Source organism: Anser cygnoides, chromosome 21 (genome assembly GCF_040182565.1).
Source record: "Anser cygnoides isolate HZ-2024a breed goose chromosome 21, Taihu_goose_T2T_genome, whole genome shotgun sequence".
Taxonomy (NCBI): domain Eukaryota; kingdom Metazoa; phylum Chordata; class Aves; order Anseriformes; family Anatidae; genus Anser; species Anser cygnoides.
In genome coordinates, this window is record NC_089893.1 from 8,686,103 (window position 1) to 8,709,037 (window position 22,935).

The 22,935-nt window shown below is 47.2% G+C and overlaps 1 long non-coding RNA gene across 1 annotated transcript; it reads right to left on the bottom strand.

Annotated features, from left to right (window-relative positions):
• Window positions 1-1,553: 1,553 nt before the first annotated feature.
• On the bottom strand, window positions 1,554-4,241 carry LOC106040546 (uncharacterized). The gene is made up of 3 exons (XR_007163285.2): window positions 4,034-4,241; window positions 1,836-2,618; window positions 1,554-1,727 (listed from the first exon to the last, which is right to left on the bottom strand). It is a non-coding gene; the product is annotated as an uncharacterized lncRNA (long non-coding RNA).
• Between the last annotated feature and the right edge of the window lie 18,694 nt (window positions 4,242-22,935).

Below are 22,935 nucleotides of genomic sequence, written 5' to 3' on the forward strand. Positions count from 1 at the left end.
GGAAAACAGCAGATTAAAATCTTGCTGAGTTGGAAGAATTGAATCCAAGTGCAACATCTGAATGAGGCTTTTCACACTGAACCCTCTTTGTGCAACTGCTGGCGTGCTGGAGAGCTTTCATCCCAGTGTTGGTTGAGTGTGGGGTTTAATTACCAGGACAAGGTCATTTTTGTTTTTTCATCATCCGTTTCCAAGGCGTTATCTGCTTCTCCACAAAGCATAATTGCCCTTGCCCTGTCCTTGTGTCCCTCTCCTGGAGCAGGATGATGACCTGGGAGCTCTTCCAGCCCTAGAACTGCTCCTGAAGCCCAGAAAGTATCACCCTGTCCAGACCCCAAGTGGCTCTGAAGGTAGAGGTATGTAGGAACCAACTCCAGGGCGGTGGTAGACCTGTTTTAGGTATTAAAACCAGTAAAACCCTACCAGACAATACTGCAGCAGAATATAGCAGAGCCAAATTCAATATCCTATATATTTTGTACATGTATGTTTTGGCGTATTTTTCTTTTCCCAAAGCCACTGTTCTCCCGGAGACAGCAGCCGAAGAACTGAGACACACCAAACTTGCCACGTTTTGCATACAAAGGCAGCCACCATCAGCCAAAACCCAACCCAAGCCCTCTCAGACCACAGTCCCTGGCCCTAAATCCTCACAAAGCTTGCTCCAAAGCAGCATCACTTCCTGGTGCTCCCCAACCTCTCTGCAAAAGCACCACCCTCACTGTGTCCTCATGGAAGTGCAACGTCTCATTGATTTTAGGACGTTGAGGTGCTCAGCACAGTGCATGGGTGTACCAGGACAGTGTAGGATTTGGCCCATAGGGAAAAACTCCACTATCCCACCAGAGGTTTGACTCCAGTGGTGGTCTTGGGCTTGAGAAGCACTTTAGGATGAAAGGAGTGTTAGAAGTGTCAAATATTATACTAAGTAGCTCTGTGAGAACTCCTGGATGTTTTAGGAGTGCTGCCAGGCAGGGAGCTGAATAAAGCCAAACTCTCCCAGTGTATTTATTTTTTGAAGGCTTAAAGTTGTTTAAACAGTAAGGTCAGAGCAGATAACAAGGCTGGGAGCACAGGTGCCCAATTCTCTTCCTCTGCACATTGATGCTCTGCATGGAAGAGTTCAAAACAGGTACCTCAAACACCAAGATGGCAGAAGAATATTTGGGGTGCATCCAACACAATATTTGGGACACCCTTCCCCACCCGTGATGCACAGCCCTGGGATGCTCCAGTGTGCCCTGCCTGGCCCAGGAGCCCCCAAACACCTCCTGGTACCTGGGGCCACTTCATGCCCTGGTTGGGGTGCAGGGACGTAGCTGAGGGACCCAGAGGACACGGAAGCAGACGATCAAACTGCTGATCCGGGCCGAGGTTGTGCTTGCAGAGCTCCCTCCTGTCATTTACTGATCCTAATCAGGCTGCAATAAAACCTGTGATTGCACATCTCATAAGCGAGATCACAGGGAGAACAGGAAATGAGCTAAGTTAATCAAATTAGATGAAAGACAAGGAAAAAGGAGTCTGAAAATCCCATATGGGGAACAATTTTATTAGTGCTTTGCACTCCCGTAGAACATTTTTGATGGGGAACACTCGAGCATTAATTCAGCCGGCCAGTGCCGCTCGGTAATCGCATGGAGCGAGGAGAAGGAACGGAGGTGGGCATTGCCTCCAGCATCGCCAGTGTCCTGCCGCCTCGAGGGGGAACAAGGATGTGCCTCCTCCTGTTAGGGGACAAAGGAGAAGGAATGGAAAAGGCTGGGCTGGAAAAACTTCATATTTGACTTCATATTTAGAAAGCCTTTCCCAAAAGCAAAAGAGATGCGAAATACCAAGCTGATTTTGTTGATGCTGGGCTCAGAAGGCAGCTCCTGCTCGATGATGGGAGGCACTGGGCAGGCGGTGAGATGGGGCTGCCAGAGTGGGCAGCAGGACTTCAGGGGAAAATCAGCAGACAGGCTTCTTGCCTGCTTCTGTGCCCTCATATGTGAGAGACAATAAAGACATATTTCTTGTCGAAATGTTCTCCCTTTGCTGAAATTCAGATAAACCCACATTTTTCTCCCTTGCAGGTTCAGGAGGAGTTTCTTGTCTCTTCATGCTCTTTGGGACTTTCCTTCTGCTGCTGTCTGATCATTCTGCCTGATGGTGAGGAGCCAGAGCTCTCCTCTCCCTGCTCTGGGCTACAGAAATGCAAATGAAATGAGCAGGACACATCTTCCTGTCTTGATCTCACATTTGGTTCCTTCTTCCTGCCTTTCTCTGAATTTCCTTAACAGAAGGAATGAATATTTCATTACATTCCTTCTGACATTGACTTCTCTTGCAAGTCACCACAAAAGCCTGGCAGAAATATAGAAGATGAATGCAAAGTATTGTGTATGCATCGTATTAAACCCATAACTTTCAGACCACCCAACAACACAGAAGACGGGCTTGACGCTTGATGGTGATTTTACCTTGCCCACTGCTATTGGTTTTGGGGTCTTGCTGTCATGCAGAGGCTCACTTGTGGTTGGTAGGTGACACTGAGGGTTCACAGAGCTGGGCTCTCGTGGTGTCCTCCCATCGCTGTGCAGATGTAATGCCCAGGCCATCTTTAGCAGTGATACCCCCTGTGGAAGGAATATCTCAGAGTAACAACCAGTCTTCCTCAGCTAAAGCTTTTGGGAAGCTGTGTGTTCATCCTTTCCAGGACCAGGTGCAAACCAAACAAGGTAGCCATGGCTTGAAGCCAGGCCAGGATGTGTTGCTCCCATCTATAAGTAAATAAAAGAGTAATGTCTTGGAAGACATGTGCCCATGCATAAAACAAGTTATCTTTTTTTCTGTGCCCATATTGCAAGGAAGTCAAGGGTCAGACAGCTGTGCCTGAAGAGCTGGGTATATAAATTGTCGCTGTGGCTGCTGACACCAGGCCACTCGTTGCACTGGGGCAAGCGTGGGTAGCCTTCACCCAGTGCAGAAAACCAAAATACAAATCCTCTGCACCCGTGCCTTGTGCACTCACCTTCTGCACATTGCTGCATTGTACCTGCTTGATACAAGCCCTGGGAGAGCTCTCTGCAATATTCTGCAATATTACCAACCTGGAAATGCTCCGACTCCACTCGCTGCTCCTGGGACCCAGGCTGAGGAAGGAGGAGAGCTCTTTGGAAAGGCTCCCCATCTGCAGCTGCGTTAATGCGTCCCACATGTGGCCCAGCTGAGGGTTATGCATGGGGATGTGAAAGGGCCGCAATGGATCCTGCATGAGCACAGCATCCTCCAGCCTCGCTGCGAGGCTGGCTGGTGCTCCAACAGCTGGGTGGGATGGCATCTCCTCCAGCCCCGAGGCAGGAGATGCTCAGGGTGAACTGTGCAAGCTCTGGTGGCAGATTCTTGAGGTTCTAGAGGTGGAGACCTCTTAGGGAAATGTTCCAAGGCCCCTGAGCATCCCCCTGAGCATCCCCCAGGCTCTCCAGACAGTTTGAAAATCATGCAGGAGGGGACTGGACAAGAAGCTATGCAAGGACAAGACTTATTTCAACATCGGAATGATTTAGGAGTAAAATAAGCAATAAGATCCAGGGCTCCAGAGTCCCAGCTTTGGACTCCCAAAAGCTCTTAGCAAAACCCAAAACTCTTTAGCTCCCACTGCTTTGGCATCATTTTTGGTAGTGACATGGGTTGGATTTCATCCAGTTAATGAAGTGTTGACCACCTCCCTGCCTTGCAAAGGGGTCCTATGTGTAGCCCACCAGGAGCCCCCCACCAGTATTTTAACCCCCCTTGACCTGCCCTAGCCATATTTCCCCCTGTGTGCAAAGAGGGGAAAGCGTTTGACTTGCAAATATTGTTTCGGTTCCTCGTCGAGAGTCGAGCATTTTGAGTAGCACCGTGCTGCACCAGGGCTCCTCCACCATCCACCACCACCTCCTTTCCCTCCTGCATCACGCTTGCACCCTGTGAGGTGCTGCCTGCTCAGTTTTGGGGATGCAGGGGAGATGTCTGGATTGCAATCTGTCATGGGAACATTCACTTGACTTACTCGTCATGGTCTTCGTCTCCATATATCCACTTCAGCCATCCCCTTCCCCACCTCCTGGCTGCCACACTGCTTCAATCTGTATATCTGTATGCATTACCCATTTATGGGCTTTTTTTAGGGGCAGAAATCCACACCCACCTTCAGTACTGAGCTTCCTAGCAGAGAATTTTTAATATTTTGGGGGTGGCATCTTTTTTTTTTTTTTTTTTTTTTTTAACACGACTGTGTCAGAAAGTGCTAGTTTTGTCACAACTGAAACTGTTTGCAGGAAAGAGCTTTCAAACGAGCTTCCTGTTTCAAAAAGAAAAAAAAATCTTTTAGAATGTCCTGAAATTGTCAAAAACATCCTGTTTTGACATTCAAAGAAAATTTGTCTTTTTGTTGGTGGCAAGTTTGTTAAAAACTAATAATTTTCTGAAAGACTGGAGAAAAAAACCCACCCCAAACCAAAGTATACTTCAAAGATCTCCGTGAGCTCATTTCGATACTTGGGGTTTTTGATTGATGGAAGTTGAAAGGGAGCCTGCCCAGGTTATGAAGTGACAAGGTGTTCACTGTCTCAAGATATGGAAAAAAAAATCCCATCTCACTCCCCTCACATGCATGGTTGACTCATCTGATACTGGTTTATGGAAGAAAAACCCAGTAATAAGAGCATCTGTTACCTGCAGGTCCTGGTTTGCAATCAGACACTTCTTCATCCTTGGAAAGCATCATAACTCTGCTTTTTAGGAAATGCAGGAGAGTTGGGAAAAGAAAGTTTTGGGAGCTTGAATCTGGTCTGTTGCACCTAATGCTGCCAGAGCTTTTAGCCCTGGAAGCTGCTTTTTGCCCTGAAAGCATCTCTGGGGTGTTGAAGACCAAGAGTGTCTGTGCGTCGGCATGAATCTGCCAAGTTTTCACACCCACCTCAAAACTGGGTGCTGGCAGCGCCCATTTCAGAGCCCAGCCAATGGAGATGTGGTCCCAGGGCTGCCAAAACAAGGTCCTTGCATCCACTCGTGAGATTTGAACCAAAGCAGGAGAGAATGCGTCAGCGAGGAATGCTGCAACGAGGGGGAAAAGGAGCCAAGCAAAGTTCAGGTCAGGTCAAACCAAAGAGAACCGGTACGATGTGCCAAATTCATTTATTTTCGGAAGTTAGCAAATGGTTCTTTTGACCTGAAGGGGGATTTATTTATTTATTTATATATTTATTTATTTTTTGGTGGAGGAGTAAACCCTGCTGTTCTGGCTTCATTTTTAAGACCAAAATATCCTTGTAAGTTGAAAAAAGAAAACACACGACAAAACAAAACAAAAAGAAACAACAAACCAACACCCAAACATCCCTTTGGAAAATGACAAGACAGGGATTGGATTGTCTGGACTCTTTTTTCGCCAGATTTTGTCAAAATTGTAAGTTCAGTCTGTGAATGCAAAGTTTTCTTCCCGTGCCCCACCAGCCTCCACAAAATCTGCCATGTCTTAGCAAATCTGAACACCTTACAAACACAGCAAACCTTAAGAAGAGAGATTGTTCCCTATATCACCATCCCTGGTAGGTTATAAGTGTGTCTGTGGTACTTTGAGATTTTGGGGGGGTAAAATGAGATGTGAACAGTTGGTGAATTTCATGATTTATAAGCCCTGACATACTAAATTAATTAAGAAACAGTGGACAAAATGCAAATATGGGACTAGTGAATGAGGGCATGTTACTAACCGGATTTCAGATGATGAATATCTAAGTTCATATGTGATGAAAAAGCAAAGCTATGAAAGGTGTCTGCAGTCAGAAGGCAAGGTCTATTAAGCGCACTTGTTCTGGATAGTATTGAACAAAGCTCAGGAGAAAAATTGGATAAAATAAATGCTTTTGATTTTCTAATGTGTTTTGAGCTAAGGCCAAGGACTCAGATGGTTTTCCTAAGAATTACGCTCAGTTGTTTGCAGGGAAATAGCTCTTTACACCAGAACAATCTCTGGAGCTGGTGAAATGCTTCCCAGCTGTGGGCTGTTGAATTCAGATGTCACTTCAGTCTTAGCAAAGCCTTCCTCCTTCGCAGATGCAAATGGGCTTAGTTTGCCGAGTGCTTAATATTAAGCAACAGCCCTAAAAAGCCTGGGTTACGTGGTGTTTAAAGCCTGAAGTGAGTTCTCTCCATCTTAGGGATGCTGCTAGGACTTGCTGGGGCTGTGCAGCCTGTGAGCATCTCCCTGTGCTGTATCAGCAGCAGGAGGGGACCGGGAGGATGCTGTGAAGCAGCCCTGCAGCAGAAGTGCATAGCTGCTCTTGGAAAATGGGGCCAAACCAGCTGGTTTTTGGTGTCCTGGGGGTGTGAGCACAGATATGTATGCCCTTTAGGGTGCCAGCTTTGATGCTGCATGCTCAATGATAATTCACCCCCAGGCCACCCCAAGACTCATCCCTTCCACATTCTCCTTTTGAAGCTTTGCTCCTCCCTCTCATTTAATTTTTTTTTCTTTTTTTTTTTTTTTTTCTGCTCTGGCCAGACCCTTTTGCCAACACATTTCCTGCTTGCAAATGAGAGCAAAAAGGAGGTTTGGGGGAGAGGAGCGATCATATGGACATTTCTGGGCCTCTGATAAAGGGATGGGGGTGCTGGCAGCTCTGTCAAACCATGTCTGATGGTTTTGTGATGTGGGCTGTGTAATGTCCCATCTGGGAGAGAGACGAGTCCAAACTCACCCACTCACATATTTTCCAGAGATGTGTTACCGCACATATGTTTGGAGGACAGGAGAAACCTGTTAAAGAGATAACCTCGTCGCATCCCAACGCCTCCCTCCCCTGGGGTCTGCTCCGCTTGCAGGATCCTTATGCTGCTCCCAGCCTCGTGGCCTGGGGGATGGATGCATCTTGCCAAAAAAAAAAAAAAACAGAGAAGAGAAAGCGCCTGTCAGCTTCTGGCCCTGTTAACACAGTGTTATGGACCTGAAGCTTCTTGAGATCGGCTGTGCTGGCAGCACAGTGGGGTGAAAGGAAGGCTCTTGTATGGCATTTGTAGTCTTTATATCCATGCACTTGAGAAAATCATAGGAACAAGGGAAAAAAGAAAAGGGTAAGGTAGTGAAGGGCTCGCAGCAATGCAGCACCTCCAGTTTGCAGAGGGGAAGTGCACTGTCAGTGGGCTCAGCTCAGTGCAGTTAGGCTGAATAATGAATGGGCTACTTATTATCAGCTGGAGCAGCACCTCTTAGGTCCAGGTTAAAATCCCCACACTGTAAATGCTGTCCAAGCAGAACAAGAGACAACATATATTCGCCCAAATCCTCCATTTTCTGGATGATAAATCTCAATTTCCCGCGGCTTTTCACCCCAAGACCTCCAAGAACCAGGAGCAGGAGCCTCTTGAGGAACCGTAACCCTGTTCTCAGCCCTGCTGACAAGAGCTGCATCCCTCTAGTTCGGCGACACAGCGACTACCCCAGGACATGAAAACAGCCCAAAAATATTTGAGGGATGTAAACAAGAGGAGGGAATGCATCGGGGCACTGCTGAGAGCCAGCTCTGCTGAATGCAGAGGGAATCGGAGGAGCCCCACAGGGGGAGCGGGCATGCTGGAGCTGACACAGCTGGGATTATCGTGCTATCACAGTGACGGATATTTTCCTCCTTGCACTCGAAGACCTCAGTGTGCATGGCTTTGTATGCTCTTCTGCAACCCCTTGGTGACCTGGCTGGTCTCATCTGTCAAACAATTTGTAAGCTTTATGAGTTGTTTTAGGAGTTTTAGACTCAGAGCTAAAGCTTTCAGTAGACCCAGTATTTTATTTTTAGAAAAAGCTGTGTTCAGCAAGGAAGGAGAGACACAGCGGATGCTTCAGCTTGCATATCACACGTGGTGGCACCTGCCTTGGCCCAGTTGAAGAAGTGCCACCCAGCTTGTCCCAGTGCTGCGTGTGGGATTGGCTTGGAAATGGCCCTTGCATGGCCCTGGGGGGGATGCAAGTACTTGCTGCTGGATGGTCCAGCTGGAGCTGGGAAACAAAGCCTTGGCAAGCACTTTTATCACCTCTACTCATCACAGGAGCCAGCTGCCAGACTGCTCAAAGGTCAAGGAATTAAGGATGGATGTTTGAGGAGTATCGCTTGCATCTCTCACTCTGTTATTATGGAAAAATGTTCTTGTTCATCCATTTCATTTTACACCAGGGTATAGCCTGGCTAGCCTGAAGTTGGCAGTGACCCCTTTGTGAAGCGCCAAGACTCTTTTACACACATGTAATAAAATAAATCACTTGAGCAAGCTGCATTGCAATTTACGCTCTCTCCCACCTCAGCACTGGAAGGCTGGAGCCAAAAAGCCATCACAGTGGTGTGAGCAACCTGAGAGCCGATGGCTGTGTGCAGGGTGATAGGCACGTGGATGAAGGTAGGGTTTTGTGCCCCCAAGGCCAGCAGTTTTAAAGCCTCTTCAGTACAAGCCATCAGAAGCCCCCTTGCCCCGTGCTCTTTCTTTGCTCTTAATCTACATTAAAACATTCTGAGCTGATCTTTCCATGCAGAGGACCTGTGCAAGTTGCAGGTAATGTAAAAAGAGAAAGGTTGCTTAGGTAAGAGGCTCGGATAACACAGATAGGACTATGCTCCAAGCCACCACCTTTCTGGATGCATTTGCACTTCAGGCCAAGCTTAAAGAAGATAATGTCAGTATGTACTGAGCCCTGGCTGCTGCCTCCTGCTTTGGGCACACATTGGAGAGACATCTCACAGCAAATAGCTGTACTTGATCCGAATTTGCAAGGGGGAATCAAAACATGAGCCTCTGTGGGGGTTCCATAAAGCCAGGGGTTGTTGGTGGAGATGAGTGGAGAGGTTTGTCAAGTGGCCCTGGCTCTAGGTGGGTTGTGGAGGCTCTTGGTGGAATTATGTGAGGACGGCTGGTTCCTCTCCAGAGTTATTTCGGATTCTGTAGGTGTATGTGCTCACATTTATTATGCACTAGGTTGGAAAGCAACAGTGGCAGTGGTTTTACTGTTTGCTTGTTCTGCTGTTGTCTGCTGATTCTGACCTCGCAGCCTTTCTAGCCAGCATGGCAGAAATGCTCCAAGCTGCTCAGGGAAGGACAAGGGGCTCCAAAACGCCAGCTCTGGCCAGCAGCAGACAATGAAAGAGTTAAAGAGTGTTTGTCATTGGTAGCAGATCATATCTATCCTCAGGAAATGTTGTTAATGACTTATATCAATAAGCAGAGGAACAAGTTCCTGGTGGGTGCTGGCGTTGCAGCCGGGACCCACCAGAGCTCACAGGCACGTGGATATCCCTAGGTAAAATGCTGGCTTGGGTAGGATGCTGGCAATAGGTGGCTTCAACCACAAATAACACCTAGTTTCCCTAAAATCATTCGTTTTGATCACAGTAGCTTCAAGGGCACAACAAGACTGGGCAGAAGCTGATGTGCTGGGGCACTGAGTCCCATCCCTGCTACTGTTGGCAAGCACAGCATGTAACCAATTTATCATGCTCCACACTGGGCTTTTCCATACAGCCAGTAATGAAAGCTCCTGATTTCCCATATCAGGGCGAGGTACTTACCCAATTTTTCCATGCTAACACGTCTGAGCTGCTGTGGGAATAGCTTTCCCTTCACATACCACTCATGAGCTCTCTTACCACCCCGGCATTAGCCCAGTTCAGCAGGAGCTTAGCACCACCCCAGCCACCTTCGTGCTAGCATCCGAATACCCAAATCTCAAATTACTCTTTGGCTTGCTTTGAAAATTCATCAGTCTTTACTTTCTGGAGCACTGCTCCAAACCTCCAGCCTCAGATATTTCTCTGGCTTGCTGGAAGAGGAGCAAGAGCATCCATTAATAAAATGGTTTCAATGCTTTTATGACAGCATCAGTCCGAGTTAGCAGAACATTTTCACATCTTGTGCTGTAGCAAGCAGTGGCTTTCAGCATCGGAAGGCAGTGCCCTTGGACATGCAGATGTTTTGGAGCTTTCAGCTATGCTAATAGTGCATGAAAGCAGCTTATTAGCATGCAGCGGGTATCTGCAAATCTGGGATTTGTTCACTTAGCTGCCTCTTAATACACAGATATCTGGTCTGTGCATTCGCATTAGGCATTCCTTGCATGCATATTGAATATGTGCAGAAATGTGCTCATGCAGGCTTTGATGTCTGCAGTATTTAACATCATCTGTTTTCCGATAATCTTGTCTTCTGAGCTCAGGATTGCAGTCGAGGATACTTCTGCCTGATGCCTACATTTCTTCTGACTTTGTGAAACATCTGTGGAGTTTAACACGTGCTCAGGAGGGCAGCACGCTATTAATTGGACATTAAGTGGTGGGCCATGTCTGAGGCCATTGCACATTGTATTAATTACTGAGTGGCTAATAACAACCTTCTGCCCCTGGTATTTATAGAATAATAAAATCTGTCCATGACACTGGCCTCACATCTGGTGAAACTGGCAAACACATTTTCATTTACCTCCCTTTCTCAAGCGTGCTAATAGCTTTCAGATTTCCAGGGGGACAACTGGAGATCTTAGAGCATTACGGACACATTGCTAATGGCTCCCGAGTGAAGGCTGAGCTGAGATTTGCACTTCAAACAGGACTGGACCCCCCTGTTCCCTCCTCTTGCCCAACATGGCATGGTGGATATAGGATAAAAAGCTTGGCTTTGGGCACGCTTTGCTGAATGAGCTGTTTACAAACACTGCAGCTCTGCTTGGGAAACTTTTCCCCATGTTTCATAAAATAAAGGCAAGACTCCCTGTAATCACCAGTATTTCTTACACTTGTACATCGCCTGTGTCAGGGACGCTGGTGCCGTGGGGTTAGCACCCATTGCAGCACCCTGACCTGCTGGGTGCGTGGGCAAGGGGAAAGGGCTAATAGCTTTAGCTATTTAGCTATATAGCAAATATAGCTATTTAGCTATATTTGGCTCAGCCCCACCACCCATCTCCGCAGGTGCTGGGAATGGGTGGGCCTGGGTCTGCATAAGGCAGATATCACTCTTTTCCTGTGCAAGGAAAGGTTGGGAAGGAAAAATGCTTTCAGGAAAAGCTAGAAGAGATGCTATGCTATTTAAGCGAGAGAGTCTTGCTTTAGGTAAGGCTCTGTCTTGTAAGGGGCTTGTGGTCTAACCTGCAGAAGCTGAGAGGTAAGGATGGATGCAGGCAACTGGGAGGCTGATGTAGCTCTGTGAGCCGCAGGGCAAGCCCTCAGGCTGGGGCTGAAGGATGGGGTGCAGGGCTAGGGCAGGATGCTGTGCTTCTTGTCTGCTCCAGAAGAGAGAATGGAGAAGGACCTGTAGTGGGGAAACTCAATCTACCCCCTCCTGTTCCTGAAATTAGTTCTTGCAGATGTGGGTGGTCTCCTACCACATATTCCTGACTTGAGCAACTTTGAACCCTCGGGAAAAAAAAAAAAAAAAAAAGAAAAAAATAGCCATTCGTCTTTAAATATTACCGTGTCTCACTGTAGCTGCTGAGGAGCAAGGGTGGGATGCAGCAATGACAAAGAAAGGACCAGAGGAAGGTGAAGCAGTGCTGTCCCATTGAAGGAGAAAATGTTGCTGTCGGAGGAATGCAGTGGGGAGTGCACCCCCAGAGTATCTGCAGAGACAGTTCTCCCCTGGCCAGCACACTGCTTTGCTCCTGTTTTGGGCTTTAAAGGCTCTGGCTGGCTGTCAGCATGTCTCAGAGAAGTGGGCATCTCTGTGCTGGCAGCAGACTGGGAAAAATTGCTCCAGGGATGCGTAGGTGATGTCTCTAAAATAAATGAGTGGGGAGCACTCATGGGAAGTAGACACAGGGAATACAATATTATCAGCCCCTACTTTCAAATGTTACACGCTGTCTTGACCAGTTTTGTCCTGAGGTTGATGTCATCATGCAGAAACCTCACAGGTCTTGGGAGAGAGCACTATTAGCTGCAACGTCTGTTATAGTTGCATTGCTCCAGAGCAGCCTAGCTGCTTCTGGGAGCCTGAACTGCCACCCTCCAGCCCCAGGCTCTCAAATAACCTGAAAGCAACTGGGCTGGAGGAGGAGTGCTGGAGCTGCAGGGTATTTGCCTATGTGAGGACACCTAGTTGGCCAAATGGATATGCTTCTTCAAAGGTCTTGGGGAAAACATGCCATGTGATTTGTGTTTGTGATCACAGGGGCAGAGGGGAATAGGTTAAGGATGGGGAGTCTATCAATGAGCAGCAAAATGCCTTGTTTCCCAGGAGATTGCTAAATAATGTCTGATCTGTCCGGGTTGCTCCACACACATAACTGGGAGGATGAGTCCTGCATCTTCCCCCTCTCCTCCCTCAAAAAAAACGCTGTTCTCTGAGATAGAGACCCAGCTTGTCTCTGGCTCAGCCCCACACGAGCCTCTCTTGCTGGAGGAAGTTATATCACCCTCGAGGAATTGCTTGGCGAATACGATGCAATGAAGGTATGTGCTGCTTGCAATCATCTTTGGAGGCAAGCCAATGTCCCCCCACACTATCAAAGGCTCTCTGTCAGGCTCCTCTGCCTTTCGCCTTATCGCGGGTCAGGAGGGCATGATGTAATTCAGGCAGCAGAGCAGGAGCCATGGAAAAATCCAGCAATTCAATAATCCCTTCGTCTCTTTGCCAACAGACGGTGGTTCCAGGCGAAGAGCTTCCCATGGCCATGTGGATGGTTTGGTTATTGGACAAGCGGCCAAAAATAGCAGTCCCCTTGCTGCTTGTAAGTGTGAAGGTCACTGAAATGGGGTGAGCCCCCATGCCAGAACTGGGGAGGGAAATGCAGCCCTGGGTTTCCCCAGGTCGGTGTGTGCTGACATCCATCTTGGGTTTGGCTTGAAATGTTGTTATCACCTGGAAGGATGGGCGTGCAGCAAGTGCCCAACGTGCAGCAACTGCTCAGCTGCAGTGTGATTTGCTGCATCCATGGGAACCTGCCTGCTTTCCACTCTTCTGCAGGTGTTTGAAGGCCCACAATAAACAAGGCTTTCCATTGCAAAGGGAAGTGGTGAAATTAATTAAAGAAAGACCTGAAAATGTGACAAAGACATTGTCCATGGTGCCAGCAGGCCGCACACTGACTCCCCTCCCTTGTGCCTTGGCCTAATAAAAGCTTTATTTTGGCTTGCAAGAATCTTACAGACTTGAGGCACACCAGTGAATGCCACGGTACACCATAAAAGGTGGCCAATGTCTTGACCACTGGGAGGATGGCTTTTTGGGGCAAAACCTGACACAGTTTCTGGCCACCTCTGAGCATCTCCTACTCTTGTGAGTACTGGGCTGACATTCCCAGGGAACTCTGCACCAGTGCTGGTCCTCTGAGGCTTCCTGCCTCAAATCCCCTTTCATCTGATCCCCTCCTTGATGCTTTTCCCCACACACACACACACTTGTCACCACTTCTTCTCCCAGCTCTGGGGACATCTGCTTTGCCCATGTCCTGTAGAAATGCTGAGGGGAGGGAGAGCTTGTTGGGCAAAATGTCATAGTTCTTGCTGCCTTTAAACAATAAGTTCTGGAAACATCTGAAACAGACATAATTCTCCTTTTCAAGAGCCCTATCTGAGCAGCTCCCCAAATGCTTGGCTCTAGCTTCAAAGTTGGCGTTTAGCTATAAATAAATAGCATTTCATTAAAAAGAAAAAGGAGAGAAATTAGCCAAAAAAACTTATACAAGCAGAAGCTTAACCAATGCCAGATAATGGGGCAATATGGATTTTTATTTTTATCCACATGGATCCATGTGCTCTTTATCTCCCACTGTAATTTATCCTTATAAATTAGGTTCATGATATTAAAATAACATTATAGCCTTTACCTACCACAGAGAAAGGCAGTGGAGTTTCATCAAGTGCTTTGAGATCCTTTAGATGAAAGGGACAATGACCTTGACCAAACAGCCTATTGTTAATAGCTAAATGCATGCAAGCGCTTTGCTGAGTAGGGAGGACGTGTTTAAAGATGAACCTTAATCAGCACTTAATTGGCAGATTTGTACCCATTAGGCTGATGCTGGGTAAGGAGAGCTCACAGTTACTGCTAATGTCTGTCCTGAAGCTGAGTTTCATTCTCCCCTCCAGTATAACCATAATGTCATCACAGCATCTAATGGTGTGATCTCTTCTTCACCCCACACCTATGAGCGTGGCACCTTTGCCTGCACACCAGTGTGCCCCAAAGCCTGTTCCTATCCCAGGCACAAGGGTTGCATGTGGTTTTAATGCCCATCCAGGGTCTTAATATTCATCCAGGATCTTAAAATACTACGGTGTTATGGAAAACATTATATTAAGCCCTATGTTGTCCTCAAAAGATTGTCCAGCCTCCATGGCTGAGAATTGTCCTTGCCACGTACCTGACGCACAGCCCTAGGGGACAAGGTGTCCCTCCTGCCCAAACTGGTCTGGATGTCCAGTGGGAACTTCAGGACTTGTAAGCAGAAAACTCAGAGTTGGGCCAGGATACACAGAAACCAGTGTTGCAGGGTCAGAAAAAAGCACAGGGGTTTAAAGTCAGGCCCTCAGTTCTTTGAATGGCCACCTCCAAGCCCAACTCTGCCATTCAAAATTCCTCCTTCCATTAGGCTTTTGTGGGAATTTGTTCCATGTATAAGTTGAATTTGCTGCTGCTTTATCCAAAATTTCCTCCAGCCTTAACATTCCCCCAAATCTTTGACATAAAAGGGTATTTGTTTCTATTTGTCCTACAGACCCACTTGTTAGGGGGTTTCTCCTCTCAATCATCTTTGTGTTGTCTTTGTCTGAGATGCACCTTTGACTCTAACTTTTACCCATCAATGACATGAATTCAGCCTCAAAAATAAAATAGGTGTTTTGCTGATGGAGTTACACTGCCCAGTGCTTCACCGTATTGGTTTCAAGAAGGGAGATGCACAACTTTTGGTATAAATCCACCCACCTTCTTGTTGGAGCTGTGTTTTCCCATGGCTACTCATGATGCAGGGAGGCAGGAGATCCCGTGTTTTACCCTTCCCATCTGCAGATAGCAGTGTATCACTGCACGGGGCCACGTGAGCCTCCTGTTTCCAGCTCGGCTCTGATCTCCTCCAAGCCTGCGGAAGCCAGGGGGCTTTTAACCTGGTCCAGATGCCCATGTGAAATACATCCACCACTTTCTCCCATGTTGGCTCCTGGGGAAGGAGTTAAGCCATTCCTAACTGCAAACACAGCTCAGGCTATTAATATCTGAACTGCAAAGATGTGAATGATGCCCTCTAGAAGTTGAGCTCTTTGCAAGGCAGCACATCAGCAATGCTTGTTCTTGCTGTCTAAAACAAATGTCCTCTGTACCTTTCTTTCTCTTATTTCCCAAAATTTAGTGTGTTTTTTTTTTTTTACTGGAAAGACTGAATATGGACTCTGCAGTGCGATGTGTGAAGCCGCACCATCGTTAGCCAAACGGTGTATGAAAGAAGAGCCCCAGCGGAAGAGCATCGCTAGACAGTGGGGATTTCCAGTGACTCATATCTACTACCAGAAATGCTTTAAGATGTTGAGGAAAAGGCAGCCGAAATGTGCCAGGGTGTTTTTTTACCTGCAGTCATCTGCTTGTCAGACATGATTTGCAGCTTGGCGTAGATTTTGGTTTTTCTTTGAAAAAAGTGCTTTTTCTTCGAGTGCACCACAGACTCAACTGCAAAACTGCTGGGAGCTGCCAAGCAGCCAAAAGAAACTCCTGGAACCAGAGGCTCACTCAGAACTTTGCCTCTCCAGAAGGCATGCCCCAGAGAAGAATCAGGATGGTTAGGTATAAAAACTCCAAAAAAACAGGCTGAGATGGGCAAAGAAATATTCTGCATTCCTTCCTCTGCACAGCAAGCATTCTTCATTTTTCGCTTAACCCCCACTGTTCAGCAAAGTAGTCATGTTTTCCTTACCAGTAAAATAGTTCCCTTCATTTAATTTAATTAGAGCTGCTTTTGACCGTGGCCTTCAGACCTGGAAGACGAGTGCCACATGCCATGTATCACTCCTAACCCCGGCAGCTCCCCTGCCTCCTTGGGGACGATGCAGTCCGTGCAGGACAGATACGAGATTAGTGCCTGAGAATGCCTTGTCCAGCCTGAGCGCATGGAGATAAGAGAGAAAAATATGTCTGTGCTGGGTATCTGTCTGCTTTCCTCTGCTGCCGGAGCTAATAATGTGATTTTTGCTGGCCGGCAGTCTGTCAGCGCCACCTCTTGGTTCATGGCCCGTGGGCATCCCCATTCCCAGCAGCACCACCAACCCCCTCCCAGCACCGCCACCATCCCCATCCCAACACTGCAAACATCCACATCCCAGCACCACCACCATCCCAGCACCATGAACATCCCCATCCCAGCACCACCAGCATCCCAGCACCACCAACATCCCCATCCCAGCACCACCGACATCCTAGCACTATGAACATCCCCATCCCAGCACCAGCATCATCCCAGCAACACCACCATCCTCATCCCAGCACCCATCCCCATCCCACCGCCACAGTCATCCCCATCCTACTGCTGTGAGCATCCTGCACACACTTCCCACCTCCCTCCCCTGTGTGGCTTCCCCAGAGGGTTCAGGCTCGGGGTACGATAATATACCTGAGGTCTGCAAAGCATTAAAGCGAGGATATTGTCAGATATATGAGCTCATCGTGGAAGCAGGCCAGACACATTTGTTACCGGGAGAGGAACTACTTCTTGCTCTGACCCACTTCTAACTTACTTTGTCTTTATTGTTATCTATCAGCACCTTCCCTACTCATTTGGAATAGTTTGCTTAATTCCTTTCCTTGACCTCCTTCTCCCCTGTATCCTCAGCAGCTGCTGTAGGGCCTGGCATGTCAGGGAGAAAGGGAAATTTTTCTCAAAAGAGGCTGTTCTCTCTTGATGTTCACTGACCAGGAGAGCACGGAGAAATAGTGGTTGTTTCCGGGTGAATTAGTTCTCCTTGTCATCGGTGAGGATTTTGGCAAAGGCTGAAGATCTCTCTCTCTCTTTTTTTTTTTTTTTTTTTCCTTCTTGATGCTTTGAAGGAAAATACCCTTTGAAAATTGAGGCCAGGCTGCTGTAGGAAATCAGAAAGGTCTTGGCATGGCGAGGCTCTGCCTGGTATCATTTCCAGGTAGGATTGAGCAAAGTGGCTTGGGTGCATAGACCTCAAAAGACACCTGGGTTGATCTCTTGCTGGCATCTTACCCTTGAGCTTGTCAAGGTGTTTTCTTCTCCTCCCCACATTCACAGGGTTTTTTCTCCCCCTGGATGCTCTATGGACATCCCACAGACTTTGGGGAGGAAGAAAGTGCAAGTTTTCTGCTTTCAAAAGCAAAAGAAGGGCTTGCAGCTCTTTAGCACATGAAATCATTTTTACAAGAAACTTTCGATCCCTCATTCATCCCTATAATTGCTCAGCCATGAAGCAGAGGGTTTCCGAAAGGAAAGGTTTTACTTGTGCAGAGGACTGGAAACTCCTTCCCTTAATGAAAACCTTTCTTCTTTCCTTTGGTTCCCTCTGGAATTTGAACTGTGAAATGCTGAGATTTGGAAGATGGATCTTTCCTTGCAGGTGGGAGGAGGATGCAAACCCCTCCAAGTGACAGATATCCATGCTTGTGCAGCCGTGGAGAAAAACATCAAGAAAGAAAAAGCATGGAAAAATTTCCATGCTGGGAGAGGCACAGAAACTTCTCAATTTACCCCCAAATACATTAGTGCATTGAGCAGAGTTAGAAACCTCTCCAGGTCTGTGTGCCACAGCTGATGGAAAGAAGCACTGTTTTCCTCCATGGAGTCAAGAAAAGAGTCAGACAGCAGCAGACAGCAGCAAGGGCTCAGAGATATAAAAATGTTACAAGGATGGCTATGGGATGCCTTACTGACTCAGATTTTACAAGTCACCTCCATCTTTTTGGAGGTTTCATTTCTACTTCACTCTTTCCCCCTTCCTTCCCTCCTGCCTTCCATATTTTCTAATTTTAACAGGGACTGAGCACGCTAAAGGGAGGAAAGGGGAAAGGGCAAAAAGCCGGTGGGGGTGCAGAGGTTAATTTTCTAATGAATTTGGCTAATGGGAAAGAAGCCTTGGAGAAGATCGCTCGATGGCAATTTAAAGGCAATTTCGAAAGCCAATTAAAGCATTTTCCATCTCTTTCACCCGTGACTCTTTTAAATGCTTTTCTGAACTCTGCTTGCTGGAGTTTGGCTTTCATGGCAGGAAAACAGACTAAAACCAGAGACGTCTCCTGCAAAGCGAGGCTGTACCCACTGCTGCAGCAACTTTTTGGCATCGCTGCTGCCTGCTGTGGCTGCAGCGCCTACAGCTGCCAGCTTCCACCCAGGACAACACCAAAATAACCAAATAAATAGAATTTGCTGTAAATAACAATGAAGAACAGAAGGGAAGCCCTTTTTTCCTTTTGTAGCCAATCCGTGTCCTGGTTATAAAAGTTACAAAGGTCTTAAAAGCCAGACTCAGATGACTTAAGTCCTCAAAATACTTGCTGATTTGGGGTTTTGAAGACTCTATGCTTTAGTCTTTGGGCTAGGAAATGAGCCATAAACTGACTCACATGTGCACACACAGACACACACACCAAGTATTCCATTATATATATATATATGTAAGTATATATATATAAAAATATAAAATGGGTAGCTCAGGGCAGCTGCCTGCCACTTTCTGTTTTGCTCACTTGCCTGGTGGTAAAATTGTGAGTGTCTGAGGATGTGTGTGGGTCTGGGAGCTGCAGGGGCTCTGCAGGCATCTGCACATCCCAGGCTGGAGCTGCTAATCCTACCCGGCTCTGCCATGGATGTGCAAGCATTTGCATCACCCAAATCCTTGTTAGTTCAGCCATACCCTGGTTTGTATAACACACAGAGGCCATAATTGCTTCTAGAGGGCTGATGGATTTGTTTGAGACACCAAGGCCTCCTAGATGGGTGTCCTGGTGCTGAAAAGCCACATGTGGAGGCAAAATCCCATTTTGGTCCCCAAGGTGACCTTGCACAGCTCCCCTGTCATCACTCTGTACAGTGAATCCAAGCCCCTCTGCTCTCCAGGTGCCTTCAAGTGGCTTCAGAGAGGTTATGGCTTTACATGAACATCTATGTGTTTATATTAACAAGCATCTCATCTCAAATTAACAAACACCGTTCTACAGTGTAGAAAGAAAACAATTTTCCTGGGACTTTTTTTTTTTTTTAAGTACTCACCAAAATGCTTCTCTGGCAGGTAGTAAACTCCTGTGCAAAGCAAGTGTTGGTGCTGAAGTATTTTTGGCAAATCATGGTGGATTTGAAACCCCGTGCACCGTTTCGTTCTTTCCTCTTGGAAAGAGGAACAGGTCCAAAACAGAGCGGTTGAGCAGCTGCCTTCAGTAGTTTTGACAGTTAATGTTTTTGACAGGGCAAAGCCATCTGGGTTAAAGAACACAGAGAATCTGCAGACAGAAGTGAAGGGAAAAGAGTTGTGGAGCAGAGGCTTAGGCTTGTGTAAAGCAGTACCTGAGGTGAGCTGTGAGATCCTGGTGGGAAAGCTTGCTGGAGTGAGCTGTTGGAGCAAGGGATCTTCAGCAGGGTTGAAATGCTCCAGGCCAGCTCCAGGGGGGGGATTTGCATTAAGCACTGAAAAAAAAAGGATGCTCAACAAGATGGAGAAGGCTGTGGAGCGGATGGAGCATCCCTCGAGGAATAAAGCGGCTCAGAGTGCAAGGGTTAAAAGCAAAAAGCAGAGGGTGAGGGTTCATATCAGGATGTGCATAAAGCAGTACTTTGTACTTTGCATTCCCAAAACTGTCAGATTTTGAAAGCTAGGAACTGTTAATATCATGCTTTTGGATGGCCTTGTATTATTTTATCTCATAGCTCATGGCTTGAGCCCAGGGCCTGTCTCTGGGTGGCAGCTCGTGGTTTGCAGAGCTGAGATACGGAGCTCTCTAGTTCCTCGTGATTTCAGCTGAGTGGTGTGTAACTGGGGGAATCCTCTTGAATACAGACTAGCAAAAAGTTCTGGCTTAATTAACGGGAAGATAAATGAGCAAGCTGCTTTGAACCAGCTGGAGACACAGCCCTGTGTGTTACTAAGTCAGCACTTTCTCCTGAGCTTCTATTTTAGGCGTTTTGGGTTCTGCCATGGCACCAACAGTTGCTTTTGTTGTTTTCCAGTGACAAAGACAGCGCATATGCATGGGGTCAGGTTCAAAAAGTGAGAGTAAAGGATTGTGGAAGGAAAAAAAAACAATGGAGAGGGGAGGACCTGCAGGGCCTGAGCCCAGCGCTGACCTGGAGCACGTAGATAACCTTTTCTTTGCTTAATTTAGACCAAGCGTAGGTGTATTCCGGGGAAATATTTGGATCCATGCTTACAAATAATGATGTAAAAGGAAGTGCAGGCATGGTGAAAATGGATCAGGAAAGAATTAATTGGCTAATAGGGGTGTTCGGAGCATAGACTTTGCAGTCTGTTCCTGTTCCTCCTTGCACTGGAGTGTGGCCAGGGCAGTCCCTGGGCTGTGCGGGGAGCAGCGACTGGGGATCAGGCACCCCATCGCACCCGGGGCCGGACCCACCCAGCTGCTCTCACCATTTTTCCATCCAGATTCTGTTCAGCCTCCAGCAAGCACCAGTAGAAATAATGTGAGCTTTATAGAGAGAATCATGGCTTTGTCCTCAAAAAGTGTGAAACACCCAAGCTTGGTATATGCCCCTGCTGGATCGGGGCACGGCAGCAGCATGCTGGAGGACACGTGCAGGAATAAATCCTGGAGAATTGCTGCTCCTAAAGTGATCCTTTATTTGTTGGCTGCTCAATGCAGTGCTGACCTCAGAGCGCTAATAATACTGATGGGCTCTGGAGGCTTTTCAGCATGTGCATTTTAATGTAATGAACTTTGGCATCTAAAATGTTTTTCCCCTTTTCGCTTCTCCTTGGGGCTCGAAAACAATGGGGTCAGCTCAGACTTGGAGCAAACGGACAAAGACAACACTCACTTTAATGCGCAGAATTATATCATCAGCGGCCAGAGGTCACATCCTGCTGTCTTTTTAAAGATAACTCCAGCCCCTCGCTGTTTCCCTGCTCCCTTATAAACCTGGCTCGACCCATACCCCGTAGCAGCAAGAACACACAGCCCAACATCTTGGATTAGTTACGAGTGTCTCAGATGCGCTCCAACTCATATTTCATATCATTCCCCCAGCCATAAGATTTGAGTTTGTCACATTTACTGGAGACTAAAGCACAAACATGTTTTATTCATTATCTGTCCTCGTCTCCGCAACAAACACCTGCAAAACATTTCGGCTCTAGACCAGAGCAAAGAGGCTTCATTAGGCATGACACTTTCTCCCTGGCTTGGATGACGAAAGTACATTTTATCCCTGCACTTCTAGGCTGTGAAATTGCCTGGAGATCATCACCTTGTACAAACGCAGACTCCAGAGACCTCTCAGCTGAGGTGGGGAAAAAGGGATTGAGGTGATTACGCAGCCCCGATCACCGTGATCTGAGGGGGCGTTTGGACAGCACCAAGTTATTTTAGCCTTGTAACATCCCAAAGAAAGCACAATCCTGCTTCGTCAACAGGGAAAAATGCCACACGGACGAGCAAAACTTTTGCACGTTGTCACAGAGGGGATTTGCAAGCTGTCTGGAGCAGAGAGCCCCTATTGTTATTTTTATTTTAACCAGCAGATGATATCAGAGCAGCGGTTCAAAGCTCCTTGCCCACCACAGCCTGAGCCATTCCTCCTTGCCGGCTCCTCTCTCTTGGCCAATGAATATTTATTGGATGCAAAACAGAAAAGCCTCACCAGGAGTGGCAGAGAAGCTGTTTTTCTTGCAAAATTCACCAGCCCAGTGCTCGGAGTGAGCCTTGCAAATAAGGGAACAAGGTCCACAGCCTTCCTCTGAACCAGGCACAGCCTGATGTTGGTCGATGCAGAGCAGAGTGTGTTCCCTGGTTCACAAACATCACATCTCTGCATTTTGGCTATTTTTTTCCCCAACGGTTCACCCGCCTACGTCCCGCATCTCTCCTTGCCAGCCTTCCCTGGGGACTGAATGGCTGCCAGAAGTGTGGTTCCCAAGCAGTCCCAAGCCATTGGGTTTTATTCCTTTACATGGATTGCATTTAACGCTGCATTGCTCTCTGCTTGCTGCCCCGCACATCTGCTCCCCAGGAGGCTTTGTTATGTTGGTTTCCCTTTAATTATCTTCATAAACGTACAGTTTTTCTCTCCTCGCCTTCCCTCTTTCATTTTCAAAGTCTTTAATCACTTGTTTTCCTCCCGTCTCTTCCTGATTTTTCTGACGTGCAATAAAAATGCCAGTAAAATATTCATGAAGATGCACTGATCTAAGATCTCTGAGATCCTGCCGATGAGATGCATATTGCCATGTAATTAAAAGATACCATCAATAAAGCAAGATATTGTGACAAGCTAATGGCCTCCTGCTATTTGAGGGAGGCCAGGGAGACACCAAATCTGATTTTGCATTTAGCATTACAGCAGCTGCTGGTTAAAGCCATCAAATAAGCAGCAGGCAAGGACACCCCCGTGCAACAGCGGTTCGCAGCAGAGTAGAGGCACTTATTTAGTCAGTGCTAAATGCAGAAGCAACCTTTGAATTATCAATATTTCACTTTGGGGGCTAAAAGCATGAAATAACATCCCAAGAACTGCTACATTTCACAGCCAAAGGCATATAGCAATGTGGTGTAATGGGGGTGCAAGGGCCAGGCTGCGCCGACGCTCGTGGCACCTGCAGCTTCCCGTCTCAGGCACTTCCATGGTGTCTTCATGAACAACCATTTCTTTCTTCATTTTCAGCCCTCTGTCTAGTGATCACTTCAAGTGGTTGCCATTTCTTGCAGTGGTAAAGGCAAGGATAAAGGGGAGAAAAATGTTGAATAGTCTTTTTAAAAAAGGTTGCAGTA